Source organism: Tursiops truncatus, chromosome 15 (genome assembly GCF_011762595.2).
Source record: "Tursiops truncatus isolate mTurTru1 chromosome 15, mTurTru1.mat.Y, whole genome shotgun sequence".
Taxonomy (NCBI): Eukaryota; Metazoa; Chordata; class Mammalia; order Artiodactyla; family Delphinidae; genus Tursiops; species Tursiops truncatus.
Window position 1 is genome coordinate 58,963,587 of NC_047048.1, and position 17,175 is coordinate 58,980,761.

Here is a 17,175-nt window from a genome sequence, read left to right on the forward strand (position 1 = left end):
CTAAATTAAATGCTCAAGAAAAGGGAGTGGGGATGTCTCTTTCCCTTTTTGGCACCAGAGAGAAATGTTTTTATTTGTATTTGCCCTTACAAGGGCATTTGGGTTGTTTCCAGTCTTCTCTCCCAGAAAAGACATTGGAGTAGATAATGAGCAAGAAGACCATCTCTCTACTGACGTGGGAATATGCTCCAAGATTAATTACACACGTGGGAAGCAGATGCAGAAGAACGTGTAGAGTGCGGTGCTGGCCGTGCTAATACACTCTGTCGAGCACTAGGTGGGAGGGCGGGTGACTTGCTGTTTGGAAAAGGCACCTCCATCTGACAGCCCTCTCTATGGTTTTGCTTCCGCCCTCCCCCTTGGAAGCCTGTGACCTTGACAACCTTTTAGTTACCAGGCACAAGTCAGCTGTCCTCCACCTCCTCCTCTGTACAATGGAGATAATAAAAGCCCCTCCCTTTCAGGGTGGTTGTGAGGGTTAATCAGCCCCACACCTGCAAACAGTGAGTGCTCAATAACTGTCATTAAAAAGTTTCCACTTTGAGAGAATATCTGCTATGGACCCTGGATGCCCCTTCCACCCCACCCCCACCCACCCCCTCCCTGAACTTAAGTCCAGTTGACCCACGTCACGTGATGTCTCTACAGTCCAACCAAGGAAGTTTCCCTGAAGAATGAGAGCAGAACTCTGGACTCTGCCTAGGGTTGGCAGCGGGTGGGCATCCCTGAGGACGACCCCGCTCCCCAAGCTGGTATCTCAGGGTGGTTGGAGGGAAGGAGGTAAAGCAAGGAGGAAGGAGCCTTCTGGGTAGCAGAAACTGCACTTGCAAAAGCGGTGGGGCAGGAGGCAGCAGGCCGCATTCAAGCACCTAAAAGGAGGCCAGGTTAGGGAGGCCAGGGGCAGGCACAGGGGCAAGGGCCTGAGAGGCCAAGGTTGTGAAGGGGTGGAGGGTTGTGTTGGCCTCTGTGGGTTTCGGCGGGGAGGTGGTGATATTGCAGGGAACCACAGCAGATACAAACAGACTTGGAAACTACTGCAGCCATCTGGGCAGAAAGGGCCCTGCGCTGGGTGAGCCATGCAAAGGCCAGCTTATCACACAGGCTGACATATACGATTTGTCCTTTTTGGTCTCCTAAGAAATTTTCCTGGAAGTCAACGACTGATTGAGCAAAGAGTCTCTAAATAAAAAGGACAGAACGACCCTCCTTCCACCCCAGGCCATGGATGGGAGCTAAAGGGATCCGAGTATGGAGAGCAGGTAAGGTCCCAGCCTCTGCCCCGAGAAACCAGAGCAAGAAGGGCTGATCTGGTTTGAAGCTGGCCACCCAAATCCCGAGTGGGGGTCCCCAGGAGACATTCCCTCCCACCCTTTTGCTGGTAGTATACTCTGAGAAATGTTTAGCACTGTCTGGAAAACAGAGCCTGAAAAGTGACACCTGGGGCAGGAGTCTCACAGGCCCCGGTGCTCTGGGGAGATTGACCTGGTCAGAGCTGCCCTAGGTTTAGGCAAATCCAGCCAGCCTCTGCCCGAGAGCGCTGAGCCCGAACCCAGCTTCCGCCCCGTCCTGTCATTTTCTGCAGTGGAGACACCCTGCAAACCACCTTCCAGAGAAACTGCAGAGAGCAGGGGGCACGGCGGTATGGTTTGATTTATACCTTCTAATGCTTTAGACGGATGGCACATGGGCCTCTGAGTGGGTCCCAGGCCCTGCAAATGGGGTCACGTGCGAGCAGTGGTCCTCGCTCTTCAGGGCTCCGCGCTCCACGAGGGAAGGCTTGCATCTGGACTGTTTATCCTGGACCCACAGGCCTCACCATGCCTTGCCCTGAGAAGGGCTCAGCGAATATTACTTAGTGGTGGGAAGAACGGCCTCTCCAAAGCTGTGCGTGCCCTGATTCCTGAAACCTGTAAATATGTTACCTTACACGGCAAAAGGGGGTTTACTGATGGAATTAAGGTTACAACCTTAAAATAGCGAGTTTATTTTGGATTTCTTGAGTGGGCCCAATCTAATCACATGAATCTTTAAAAAACAGAGAATCAGAAGAGATTCGGCTGAAGAAATGAGAAGAAAGATGCGGCACCATACACTACAACAGCAGAAAACCCAAACAATCCTATTAAAAATGGCCAAAGGACCTGAATATATGTTTTTCAAAAAAAGACACACACATGACCAACAGGTACATGAAAAGGTGTTCAACATCACTAATCATCAGGGAAGTGCAAATTAAAACCACAATGAGATATCTACCACATGGCTGTTATCGAAAAGACAAGAGTTAAGTGTGCGTGGGGATGTGGAGGAAGGGCAATCCTCGTGCACTGTTGGCGGGAGTGTAAATTCACGCAGCCACTATGGAGAACGGTATGGAGGTTCCTCAAAAAAATAAAAATAGAACTACCATACGATCCAGCAATCCCACTTCTAGGTATATAACTGAAGGAAATAAAATAACTATCTCAAAGAGATATCTGCACCTTCATGTTTATTGCAGCCTTGTTTACAATAGCCAAGACATGGAAACAACCTAAGTGTCCATCAACAGATGACTGGATAAAGAAATGTATTTTTATACACAGTGGAATAATAATCAGCTATAAAAAATAAAGAAATCCATGGGGCTTCCCTGGTGGCACAGTGGTTGAGAATCTGCCTGCTAATGCAGGGAACACGGGTTCGAGCCCTGGTCTGGGAGGATCCCACATGCCGCGGAGCAACTAAGCCCGTGTGCCACAGCTACTGAGCCTGCACATCTGGAGCCTGTGCTCCGTAACAAGAGAGGCCGCGACAGCGAGAGGCCCGCACACTGCGATGAAGAGTGGCCCCCGCTCGCCACAACTAGAGAAAGCCCTCGCACAGAAACGAAGACCCAACACAGCCAAAAATAAATTAATTAATTAATAAACTCCTACCCCCAACATCTAAAAAATAAAGAAAGAAAGAAAGAAAATAAAATAAAATAAAGAAATCCTGCCATTTGTGATAATATGGACAGACCTTGAGGGGCACTATGTTAAGTGCAGTAAGTCAGACAGAGAAAGACATACTGTATAGTCTCACTTATAAAATCTTAAAAAAAACTGAACTGATAGAAACAGAGTAGATTGGTGGTTGCCGGTGAAACCATGCATCTCAGAGTGGGACTTGAACCCAGTCTTTTAACTGTGATCACACACCTGGTCTCAGGACTTAATGAAGCTCAGGTTCTTGATGTCTCATCACAGAATGAATTCAGTGAGAGACAAAGTGATAGGTAAGAAGCGGGTTTACTTAGAGAGAAACACACTCCACAGACAGAGTGTGAGCCGTCTCAGAAGGTGAGAGTGACACCAGGGTATGGGGTTGTCAGTTTTTATAGGGGTGGGTAATTTCATAGGCTAATGAGTGGGAGGAGTATTCCAGATATTTGGGGGAAGGGGCGGGGATTTCCAGGAATTGGGCCACCGCCCACTTTTTGACCTTTATGGTCAGCCTTGGAACGGTCATGGCACCTGTGGGTGTGTCATTTAGCGTGTTGATGTGTATAAGCCTCAGCGTATACTGAGGCTTAAGGTCTAGTGGAAGTCTTGTCTGCCATCCTGGACCTAGTTGGTTCTAACCATTTATGTCTTGTCATATGGCTATGTCGTTCTTTTAAAGGTTGTGCCCTGCCCACTTCACCCCTGTTTCACCAGGGGCTGGGGGTGGAGGAAATGAGGAAATGTTAGTCAAAGAGTACAGACTTCCAGTTACAAGATGAATAAGTCCTGGGGAAGTCATATACAGCATGATGACTATAGTTAACAATAATACTGTATTGTATACTTGAGGACTTCCCTGGCAGTCCAGCGGTTAAGACTCCATGCTTCCAACGCTACACGGTGCAGCAAAAACAAACAAACAAACAAACAAAACTGTACTGGGACTTCCCTGGTGGCACAGTGGATAAGAATCCGCCTGCCAATGCAAGGGACACGGGTTTGATCCCTGCTCTGTGAAGATCCCTCATGCCGCGGAGCAACTAAGCCACAACTACTGAGCCTACACTCTAGAGCTCTCCTGCCACAACTACTGAAGCCCGCGCGCCTAGAGCCCAAGCTCTGCAAAAGAAAAGCCACCACAATGAGAAGTCCGCGCAACGCAACGAAGAGTAGCCCCCGCTCGCCGCAGCTAGAGAAAGCCGGCGCGCAGCAACGAAGACCCAATGCAGCCAAAAATAAATAAATAAATTTATTTTTTTAAAAACTGTATTATATGCTTGAAAGTCACTAAGAGAGTAGTTGTTAAATATTCTCACCACACACAAAATAGTAACTATCTGAGGTGATGAATGTGTTAAGTAACCTCATTGTGGTAACCGTATATTATACATGTATCAGATCATCAGAATATACACCTTAAACTTACACAGTGTTATATGTCAATTATATCTCAATAAAGCTGAAGCAGAAAGAAAGAGAGGAATGGAGAAAGAAAGAAAGAAAGAAAGAAAGAAAGAAAGAAAGAAAGAAAGAAAGAAAGAAAGAAAGAAAGAAAGAGGAAGAAAGGAAGGGAGAAAGGAAGAGAGAGAGGGAGAGAGGGAGAGAAAGGGAGGGAGGGAGGGAAGGAAGGAAGAGAAAGGAGAAAAGAAAGAGAGAGGAAGAAAAAGAAAAAAAGGAAAGAGAAAGAAGAGGGAGAAAAAGGAGGAGGAGGAAGGAAGGAAGGAAGAAAGGAAGGAAAAGAGGAAGGAAAAAACAAAGACTTGGCAGAAGTCAGAGAGATGCCAAGTGTCCTGGCTCTGAGATTCAGGAAAAACACACATGCAAAGGCCAAGAGAGGCCCTGAGAAACCAAGCGCAGCCCTGGCTGACAGCCATCGAGGAAGCAGGATCCTGCAACTGCAAGGAACTTGATTCTGCCAGTGACCTGAATGGCACGGAAGCAGATTCTCCCCCGTGGACACCTTGATTTTAGCCCTGTGAGATCTGTTTCCGGCTTCTAACCTAAGACTTGTGAGATAATAAATTGGTATTGTTTTAAGCTGCTGTTTGAGGCAATTTGTTACGGCAGCAACAGAAAACGGCTACAATGGTGTTCCCTCTCTTGTTCTCACAGCCCCTTTAAGCTTGTAAGATGCATTCACGTGCATTGACAGTCACCCCCAGAGTCTGACATCACACTGCAGATGTGGAAGCAGAGGTCCAAATGGGGAGTGACCGAGCCAGAGTGCCCCAGAAAATGGGCTGCAGAGACAGGGCACAGACACTGGCTCTGAATCTAGGGTTCTTTCTAATGAGCTGTTGGCATAAATACTGAGGTATCACACTTCAGCTTTATCCTGGAGGAAGGTGGTCCCAAGAACTTGGAAGCATAAAATCAGGGCTGCTCTGAGGAGAGACCCACAGAGTCATCTAAAAGGGAATTGAGAGGCATTCCAACATGCTTCCTCGGGGTTGGTCAGCACTGGAATCCCCGAAAAAGAAGCATCCACCGTGTCACCCCCACTCATGTCCACCATGGTGACCATTAACTTTGTGGCTATAAAGAGCTTCCCACTGCTGCCCTTCCTGGTGGGCCAGATGCCAGGGCACAGGGCCATTGCCAAGGGACTCCACATGCCCCGGGCTCCTCCTGAGCCTTTACTGATTTAAATCTCACAGAAGGGCTTCCCTGGTGGCGCAGTGGTTGAGAGTGGCTGATGCAGGGGACATGGGTTCATGCCCCGGTCCGGGAAGATCCCGCATGCCGCAGAGCAGCTGGGCCCGTGAGCCACAGCCACTGAGCCTGCACGTCCGGAGCCTGTGCTCCGCAACGGGAGAGGCCACAACAGTGAGAGGCCCGCGTACCGCAAAAAAAAAAAAAAAAAAAAAACTCACAGAAGCACTATGAAATACTTTCTATTATTATCAGTCCTATTTTGCACATGAAGAAACTGAGGCACAGAAAGGTTAAGTTACATGAGGTCACACAGCCAGTGAGTGGCAGAACCAGGACCTGGACCCAGAATGCCTAGGCTCTGTATCACATGATCTTTCTGTGTCAGCGACATGAGTCTCAAAACACGTGAACTCGCCAGGAAAACCTTGGCTTCAGACGAGGAAACTGGGCCTCGTCAGAGAGATACAGCGCCTCCCGGTGTCATGGTCATCTGGTTTGAAATAGAAACAGAAAACTCCAACTTCATCACCCCCCAACACACACACACACACACACACACACACACGCACACACACGCACACATTCAAACTCCTCTGGAAGTGAAAAGAAGAAATTAGTGCTTTTGTAGGCAGGATGTGATTTACACATGCAGAGACTAGTGGTATCCCTTTAAGAATGAGTAGCAGAGGCGCTACAAGTTGCCAGAGTTTTGTCACATACAACGCCTTGAAATTCCGATTTGGCCGTGGCATGGCTTGTCCTGATTCACTTCATGATGTTTATAGAGGTAAAACCTGGGGAAACCGCCATGACAATTTTTGGTGTTTCCAGGACTCTGCCTTTCATTTGGAAACTGGTGGGTGATCAGCTGGCTTCTGGGTGTGCCTTAAGAAAGAAAGGCTGCTCTATTACAACTTGCAATTTGGCCCAGACCCCTGTCTTCTCACAGGGCTCAGTGGTTAGAGTGTAAGATACATAGCTTTCTCTCTTGATAGGAAAGATACTCTTATTAAGAGAACAAAGATAAGCAACAAATAGCACTGCTAGTTGCTACAATGTCCATTCTCCTGTCTCTTTCATAGTCATAGAACCCCTGATTTTTATTTATTTATTTATTTTTATTTTTTATTTGTTTTTGGCTGCATTGGGTCTTTGTTGCTGCACGCAGGCTTTCTCTAGTTGCAGTGAGCGGGGGCTACTCTTCGTTGTGGTATGCAGGCTTCTCATTGTGGTGGCTTCTCTTGTTGCAGAGCATGGGGCTCTAGGCATGCGGGCTTCAGTAGCTGCAGCGCGCAGGCTCAGTAGTTGTGGCGCACGGGCTTAGTTGCTCTGCAGCATGTGGGATCTTCCCGGACCAGGGTTCAAACCCGTGTCCCCTGCATTGGTAGGCAGATTCTTAACCAGTGCACCACCAGGGGAGTCCATAGAACTCCTGATTTTAGCTGGGCACATAGAATAAAGGCCCAGAATAAAGGCCACATTTCCCAGGCTTCCTTGTGGCTGGGAATGACCACGTGACTAAGTTTAGACAAATGGTACAAGAATAATGCTTATAACTTCCAGATTGTGTACTTAAAAGGCAGAGCAGGACCTCCAATTCCCATTTCCCCCTTCCTGCTGGCAGAAATGCAGATGTGATGCCTGGATCTGCAGCACCTATCTTAGACCAAGAGGAGGAAGCCACAGGTTGAGGATAATACAGCAAGAATATAGAAGGAGGCTGAAACCATGATTGTGGAGCTACCATTCTGCCTGGAACCCAGATCTAACGTGACAGAGAAATAATTTCTGTTTTTTAAGCTTCTATAATGTGGGGGACATTTTGTTACAGCAGTGGAATTCTCATGTTTGTATATGTATGTTTCTCTGTGTGTGTGTGTGTGTGTGTGTGCATGTGTGTGTGTGTGTGTGTGTGTGTGCATACATCCACTCACACACTCACAGTTAGTCACACAGAAAGAGGCGAGGACCTGGAAAGATATACACTGAAATGTTAGCCTAGTTAATTCTGGAGGAAAGGATTTCTTGGTGATTTCTTTTTTCTTCTTGACACTTTGCTGTAATCTGAATTTTTTTCTTTGAGCATGTGTTATTTCAAAACTCGACAAAAATAAAGAAAAGCCTAAAGAAGGGAGCATCCTATAAATAGATCCCATTGTTTAAATCACCTTCATTTGCTTCATATGAGCCTTCATAGGTCACACACACACACACACACACACACACACACACACACACGGACATAAGATTTTACAGAATATTTGGCTTTGTTTCCTGTGGGTTGTGGAACTTTTTTTCAGATGTTCTTTTTACTGAACAAAATGTCTTGGAGATGGTTCCATGTCTCTATGTGTAGGGTGGCCTCGTTTCTTGTAACCAGCACAAAGCACTCCCTGGCTGGGCATGCCAGGTTTACAGAAAAGCTCTGTTGATGGACCTCTGCAGTTTCCAATTTTAAGCTACTGAAAACAACACAGTGATGAAAGTCTTGAGACCTACCTCTCTGCACCGAATGGAGCTTTGAAGCTTCTTATCTGGCTCCCCTGCTTATTCACTGTGTGACCTCAGGCAACATACCGTGCATCTCTGAGTCTCTATCTTCTCACCTGTAAAACAGGGGAAATAAGGAAGCTTGCTCTGTAACATTATTGTGAGGATAATATCTAAAATGTATCACGGCTTACTGCATGCCAGGCACTTTCCTAAGTGCTTCTCAAGAGTTAACTAATTTAATGCTCGCAATAGGGTGACATGAGGTAATGCTTAGACAGATGCCCTGAAAGTTTTCTAGAATCTTCCAGCTTTCAGACAACCACCATGAAATCCTCTGGCTAAATCTTCATGTGGAACCATTTCAGAGACTTCTTAGAGTTGGTGGTCAAAGAAGATATTTGTATGATTTCAATCTTTTAAAATTTATTGAGATTCATTTTGTGGCCTGACATATGGTTTATCCTAGAGAACTTCTGATGTGCATTTAAGAAGAATGTATTCTGCTGTTGTTGGGTGGAATGTTCTACAAATGTCTTTTAGGTCTAGGTAGTTTATAGTGTTGTCCAAGTCTTCTATTTCCTTGTTGATCTTCTGCCTAGTTGTTCTATCCACTATTGAAAGTGGGGCATTAAAGTGTCCACCTATTATTATTGAATTGTCTATTTCTCCTTTTAATTCTGTCCATTTTTGTTTTTGGTTTTTTGTTTGTTTTGATATTTTATTTATTTATTGGCTGCATCAAGTCTTAGTTGTGGCATGCAGGATCTTTCATTGTGGTGCATGGGCTTCTCTCTAGTTGTGGCACACAGGCTCATTACTTGTGGCACACAGGCTCTGTAGTTGTGGCACGTGGGTTTAGTTGCACCACAGCATGTGAGATCTCAGTTCCCTGACTAGGGATCGGACTGGCATCCTCTGAATTGCAAGACGGATTCCCAACCACTGGACTACCAAGGAAGTCCCCATTTTTGCTTCATATATTTTGGGTCTCTGTTGTTAGGTGCGTATGTGTTTATAGTTTTTATAAAATCATCCTGATGAGTTGACCCTCTGATATTGCTGTTTGCATGATATATATTTTTCCATCCTTTAACTCTCAACCTATCTGTATCTTTGAATCTAGAATGTGTCTCCAGTAGACAGTATATAGTTAGAGCTTGGTATTTTTATCCAGTCAGAATATCTCTGCCTTTTGATCGAATCCATTCATATTTAATGCTATTAAGAATAGAACTAGATTTACATCTGCCATTTGACTTTATGTTTTCTATATGTCTCATGTCTTTTTTGTTCCTCTATTCTTCCTTACTGCTTTCTTTTATATTAAATGAGTAATTTTTATTATAACATTTTATCTTCTTTAATAGTTTTTTCACTTTTTTAAAATGACTGCTCTAGGTTTACTATATACATCTTATCAGAATCTATGTCAGATTGACACTAACTTAATTACAGTGAGATATAGAAGTGTTACTCCTCTATTGCTCTATTTCTTTTCACCCCTTTTTGTACTATTCTTGTTATATGCATTACATCTCATGTTTAAAAAGCCCACAACATTCCCTCTAGGAGTGTTCACTAGCAAGAAGGGAGGCAAGAGGAGGGAATATTTGGTTAGATCACCTGCTCCCCCCAAAATCTGTTCCAGGCTCCAAAGCTAATAGCAGCTTTCCTTCCAAGGAACTCGAGGAGGCTCCTTATCCCCCAACTGCCATGCACACAGCCAACAAGGTTCATAAAGATCTGGCCTGCTGGTGCCTCAAGACACCCTCCATTAGGGCTGTTGGATAGCAGGAACATTAAATAATATCCCCCAAACTGAGAAGGAACTTTGAGACCTAAAAATGAAGCAGGCAACTCCATAAAGTGCAATTATGAAGTTTACTGTGGGTAACTTACAGACAGGCAAAACTGAGCAGACAACAGTCCAGAGGCACTCTGCGCAGCTAAAAGGGATACAGGAGGATTTAAAGGCGCCAAAGTTAAAAATAGAATCTGACTACCAAGGGAAAAGTACGTCTGCACTGATGGGAACCGGGGTTATTTCTTCCCCCCCGCCCCCGGGGGTCTCATGGCCATTATTCCTTGCAGACCATTAACCATCTGTGTCAGCAAAAGGCATTCTTTCAGTTTTCATATCAGATGAAGGAAAGGGTAAAAGTTGATAAGGAACTTTTCTGGCTTGGGCACATTCTTTGTGAGTAGGTTAAAGGTCAGTCACACAAAAGGGGAGGGAGTAGGACTGCAGGTCTAAGATAGAACTGCCAAATGGAATCAGTGTGGTTCACCCACAGGGACCTTGACCTGAGGATACACGTTGCCCTGGTCAAGTTCCCCCCCCACCCACTTTTTAAAAAAAATAAATTTATTTATTTATTTGGCTGCGTTGGGTCTTCGTTGCTGCGCTCGGGCTTTCTCTAGTTGCGGCAAGAAGGGGGGGCTACTCTTCGTTGCGATGCGCGGGCTTCTTTTTTGCGGAGCACAGGCTCTAGGTGCGTGGGCTTCAGTAGTTGTGGCACGCAGGCTCAATAGTTGTGGCCCGCGGGCTCTAGAGCTCAGGCTCAGTAGTTGTGGTGCATGGGCTTAGCTGCTCTGCAGCATGTGGGATCTTCCCGGGCCAGGGCTTGAACCTGTGTCCCCTGCATTGGCAGGCAGATTCTTAACCACTGCGCCACCAGGGAAGTCTCTGTCAAGTTCCCTCTTTGACACTGCAAGTCCCATTCCCATCACTCCCTTTCCTACAGTGGGGAGACAAGAAAGTTCCTCCACCTCCTAGGCTTATTTATAATATTAATAAGTAGATTTATAATATTAATAAGTAACATTTATTGTTCAAAGAGAGCAATAATTATGGAGTAACATGGATGCTCTCATGAAACCCCTAATGAAATAGGTAATCATCTTACGGGTGAGACTACTGAGGCTCAGAGAAGTTAAGTAACTGAACCAGGTCGCATAGCTGATAAGTAATAGTTAGAGTCTGAGCGCAGGTAGTGTGGCTCCAGAGCCAACAGGTGAGATCGCTCCACTGTGCCGCTCCCTGAAAGTAGTCATTAGAGGATCCATTTCCTCCTGGCAGTGGTAAATGGTTAACATCTCTAAAGGGAAATCCCCCTGTTTGTACCATTGCCAATTTCCATGGTGTAATTACTCTCACTGTTGCCGATTTCAAGCTACAAATATGTTACTGAAAGCAGCATTGGGAAAAGAATGCACACAGTCAGCTCTCCCAGGCTGGTGCAGACTGAAAGCCCAAGGAGGGGGTCAACGGGCGGTGGGCAAGGGAGGACAGAGGATCTTTAAAGAGCTTTCCCACGGAGGAGCTCGTTGGGTCCTCCAGCAATCTGAAGTGCTGACTCTTATTCTTGTCTTACAGATGAAGAAGCTGGGGCTCAGTGAGCCTGATGCATTGGTTCAACAGTCACTGAGCATACATTCTGAGTGGGCCCCAGATGAACGGGACCAGTACTGGGGATGCAGAGATGACCCAGACCAGGTTCTAGCCTGCCTAACGGAGCTTGTGGACTGACAACAGACACACAGACGCATACACGTGGCTCCCATGGGGCCTCCCTTCAAATGGGTAGCATGACAGTTAAGATGGTGGGTTCTGGTCCCAGACTCCCTGGTCTCAAGTCCAGGCTTTACCATTTACTAGCTGTGTGATCTTGGGCTAGTTACTTATCTCTCAGCTCCTCAGTTTACTCATCTGTAGTAATGGTACCTACCTCATAGCATTGTTAGGAGGATGATATGAAGTAACGCAGACAAAGGCCTCAGAACAGTGCCTGCTGCATAATAAATGCTCAATAAATGTTAGCTGTTTTTATTATGTAACTTCAGAAATGCAACTCTGTGTGCCCAGAAAGAGAGAAGGGAGAATGAGTACATGGCGTGGGCGATTCCGCCTGGACGTGAGCCCAGCTGTGAGCAAGAGGCTGGGGGCATGGAGAGAATTCCACACATCTGAGTGAGAGCCGAATCTAAAATTACAGTGTGCAAACCAATGCAATGGCTACCACACACTGCCACTTTTTATGTTCAGAGTGTATTTATTACTGCAAAGGACTATATTCAGAAGACTGCCAATACCTTTCTTTATGAGAGATTGAAAGAATTTTTCAGAGTTTTAAAAAATCTGTTTATTTTTATAATTTTCTCCTCACATTAGAACCTAACACCCACGTTAAATGCTCTCCCTGCAGTAACTATCGTTTCAAAATGATAAGCGCTGGAATAAACAGTGGGGACTTTCCAAAGGCTATTCAGCTGGTGGTTGGGAGAGCTGGAGCGAGACCCCAGCTTGAGGACTTACAGTCCAGTGCTCTTTCTTCTTCAATCTGGGCCCTGGGGGACAACAGTGACGTTCTCCCAAAGACCCCGACCTCCACTTCTGGCTCCTTTCTGAGTGGAGGGGAGGACGGGTTCATCTGCAGAGCTTGAACTCACCCGAGGAGGGTGTTTGGAATGGGGAGAAAGGGCCTGTGGATTAGAATCCCGGCTTCACAGCTGGATCTGTGTGACCTCCCTGGGGCTCAGTCTCTATAGATAGAGGTTGACACCTACGTCAACATGTGTATATGGTACATACATTATATGTATGTATTCTGCACGCAGCAAGGGCTCTCGTGTTTACTCCCTTCCCTCCGTAAAGATGGTGGGCTCTGGATGCATGACTTTGAACCAGCAGGTGGCGCTGCAGCCCAAGAAGCAGGAGAAAGGGCAGGAAAAGGGTGTGCCTGGAGGGTTGATCAGCTGGGGTCCTGCAGATGGGGGGTGGGGGGGCATTCAGAGGGAAGGTAGTAGTCCAGACCACACGAGTGCCTCCCACGCCCGCACAGGCAGACATACCCAGCACCTCACATATGTGCATAACCAAGGATCGACCTTGCATGGGAAGGAGGCCTTCCCATACAAGATCTCCTTGAATCCTCACAACGGCCTTATGGGTAGTGCCAACGTGATTCCATTTTACAGGTAAGAAAAAATGAGCCCAGAGAAGCAAACTGAACTGTGCTAGGTCACACAGCAAGTCCATGGCAGAGCTGGGATTTGATCTTTGCCCATAATAATATTAACAGCCAACCCTTCTACATGTGTTAATACTGTCCCAAGGCCTTCTGTACACATTAACTCACTGAATCCTCATAACAGCCCTATGAGGTAGGCATTAGCATTTTTAGTTTCAGGTTACAGAGGAGGAAATGGAGGCACTGAGAGATTGGGCAACTTGCCCAAGGCCACGCAGCCAAAGCTAAAGAGCTGGGATTTCAACTCCGTAGTCTCTGCTTTAAACCACTGCACTCCTTGGCCTGCTGAGGCCTAGGGGATGCACGGACACACCCTCCTCTCCTACTCACATTCTCAGCCAGGGCGGCGCCACACTGTACAGAGTGCAAGGTCCCTGGGTGCTGTGAAGTGAACAGGGCCACAACGCACCCCTCACCTGGCCATGACACCACCTCCCCTGTCTGGCCACAGCAGGAGCCACTCCTCTGTGGTGGTGAGGGGGAGACCTCCCCTTGGAAGGACTCTGTTAAATGCTCCCACTTCCCCAAGGGAGGCTCCTCCGCGAAATTTTCCTGCAGCCCCCCCACCCCCGACACCAGGAGGTCACCCCTCCTGTGGCAGCTCCACTTATGCTGAAGGCAAGATCTCTCTCGCTGCTGCCACAGCCCAGGCTGGCAAAGAGCAGGAGTGAAGCAGGGAGAACAGTGAGGAGGCCGTGGCAATGACCCAGGTGGTGGCGGTGGACCCCGGTGGCAGCTTTGGAGGTGGGAGGAAGGATTTGGAGTCGGGATTTGTTTTGAAGGACGAGCTCACAGAATTTGATGAATCTGATATATGGGTGTGAGAGAAGTTGTTATGATATGTAATAAAATATATTGCATACATTTTGTAATACGGCATTAGTTATCAAGCGCTGCACAGCAAATGAACTCAAAACTTAGTGGCTTAGGGTGACAATAAACGTTTATATATCAAACCGTTTCTGTGGGTCAGGAATTCGGGAATGGCTTAGCTGGGTGGCTCTGGCTCAGAATTTTTCATGAGGCTGCCGTCCTCTGAAGGCTCATTGGTGCTGAAGGATTCACTTCCGAGGTAGGTCACTCACAGGGTGCTGGCTGTTGCCAAAGGGTCTCAGTTCCCCTCCATGGACAGCTCGAGCGTCCTCATGACATGATGGCTGCCGGCCCCCCAGCCAGTGACCGAGCGAACAAGATGGAAGATGCAGGGCCTTTTATGACCTAGCCTCAGAAGTCACGCTCTCTCCTTCCTGCACTACCTGTTGGCTTCACAGGTGGCCATCAAGGCAGGAACGGCAGCAGGCATGGACCCCTGGGCACCATCTTGCAGCTGGCTACCACATAAGAAGGAAATTGTTCTCCTGTCCTTTTTTTTTTTGTCTTATTTTTTTAAATTGTGGTAAAATATATATAACATAAAATTTATCATTTTAACCATTTTTAAGTATACAGTTCGGTGGCACTAAATACATTTACATTGTGGTGCAACCATCACTACCAATCATCTCCAGAACTTTAGCGTCTTCCCAAACTGAAATTCTGTACCTGATAAAAAGTAATGTCCCATTTCCCCTTCCCCCGAGTTCCTGGCAACCACGATTCTACTTTTCATATCTATGAATTTGATTACTCTAGGTACCCCAAGTAAACGAAATTATACAACTTTGGCCTTTTCTGTGACACATTTCCCTTAGCCTAACATCATCAGTGTTCACCTATATTGCAACATATGTCAGAAATTCCTTCCTTTTAAAGGCTGAATAACATTCCATTATATATACCACGTTTTATTTACCCGTTTATCTGTCGAGAGATGCTGTCGTTGCTGCCACCTTTTGGCTGTTTCGAATAATGCTACTATGAACAGGGTGTACAAATATCTGTTCAGGTCTCTGCTTCCAGTCCTTTAGCTATGTACCCAGAAGTGTAATTGCTGGATCATATGGTAATTTTATGTTTAATATTTTTGAGGAACTGCCATACTGTTTTCAGCAACAGCTGCACCATTTTCTATTCCAACCAGCAATGCACGAGGATTACATTTTCTCCATATCCTCACCAACACTTGTTATTTTCTGTGTTTTTCTTTTTTAATAATAATCATCCTCATGGGTGTGAAGTGGTATCTCACTGATTGTGATTTTGATTTGCATTTCCCTAATTATCAGTAATTTTGAGCATCTTTTCACACGCTTATTGACCATTTGTATATCTTCTTTGGAAAAACGTCTAATAAAGTCTTTCGGACATTTTTTCATTGGGTTGTTTGGTTTCTGTTGTTGTTTTCTCCTTTCTTGGCAAGTATATACCCTGGACGCTGCAGCAAATCACACATTTTGGCTCTGCCTTTTTCCACTCACTCTCAGTCCATGCCAAGCCCTGCCCTATATGATGGGGATGCTGTGGGGAGCAGAACCCGAAGCTTCCTGCCCCATGGAGCTCACTCCACGGGGAACCAGGCACTCATGAGATGTCAGCTGGTGACAGAGTGGCTTTTATTTCAGGGGACAGCAGCAGGCAGCCCCAGGCCCCTTTCAACCCTTACGCCTGGCATGTCAGCTCCTCATAACACGTTCTAAAAGTCTGAAAGAGTTTCCAGCATTTTTAAAAATTGGGAGACAACATCAAAATGTAGATTTATTGCTACTCTTGAAAAACTGGAAGTTCTGACCACTTGGGCCTGCTTTCCCACCTGGCCAACATCACCGGGATCAAGGTACCAGCCCCCACCTATGCCCACAGTGTTGGCTACTGATGGCTCGCCTTTCCCAGGGGCACTCACTCCAAAGACTGGTCAGTGCAGAGCACAGAGGCCTGACCTGCCTGTTTCAGACTGTGACATCTCTGAAGGGCTGTCCCCGCTCTAGAGCTCCTGATGGGACTGCCCAAGGCCTCTGTTGCAACTGCCTAACCCTGCTACCTTCACTCCCCCAATATCTGAAGAGCGTTCCCTGGAAAACCACCTGCACCCAAATTTCCATCTCATGGTCTGTTTCCTGGGAACCCTAACCTTCAAGAAAAGCATGTGCTTGCCTGCTCCCCAAGGCCCTGGCCCAGCCCACCTGGCATTTGAGTTCTCCATCCTTGGTTGTGTCCTGGCCTCCCCACAGTGATAACAAAAGGAGGAGCTGATGCTTCCAAGACAGGGACCACGTGCTCACATTCTAGACATTGTTCTCAGCAATATACTCATGTAATCCTCACAATAAACCTGTGACCCTAAGATCACTAGGTACTTATTAAAAAGGTTAAATTTTTTTAAAAAAAATTGACAATACTAAGTGCTGGTGGGAATGCAAAATGGTACAGTCATGTTGGAAAACAGTTTCTCAATTTCTTATAGAATTACAAATACAGTTATAATATGACCCACTAATTGCACTCCTAGGTATCTACCTTAGAGGAATGACAACTCATGTCCACACAAAGACCTGCATGTACGTGTTCATAGCAGCCTTATGGGTAATCACCAACAATTGGAATTGACCCGAATGCCTTTCAACTGGTGAATGCAGAAATAAGTCATGGTGTATCCATACAATGAAATACTACTCGGCAATAAAAAGGAACAGACTTCTGACAGATGGAACCGCACGGGTGAATCTCGAATGCATTATGCTGAGTGAAAGAAGCCAGGCTCAAAAGGCTACATACTGTAAGATTCCATTTATCCAACATTCTTGCAAAGGCAAAACTATACAGAGAGACCACAGGTCATGGTTATTAGGCGTATTCATTTCCGAGGACTACTGCAATACAAAGTACCACAAACTGGGTGGCTTGAAACAACAGAAACTTGTTCTCTAATAGTTCCAAGTCCAGAAGTCTGAAATGAAGGTGTTGGCAGGGCTGCACTCCCTCCACAGTTTCCCAAGGACAGGCTGTTCCTGCCCCTTCCAGCTTCTGTGGCTCATTCCTTGGCCTGGGGCCACATCACTCCAATCTCTGCCTCTGTGGTCACATCAGCTCTTCCTCTGCATGTTTGCCTCTCTCTTATAAGGACATGTGATGGCATTTAGGGTCTGCCTAAATAA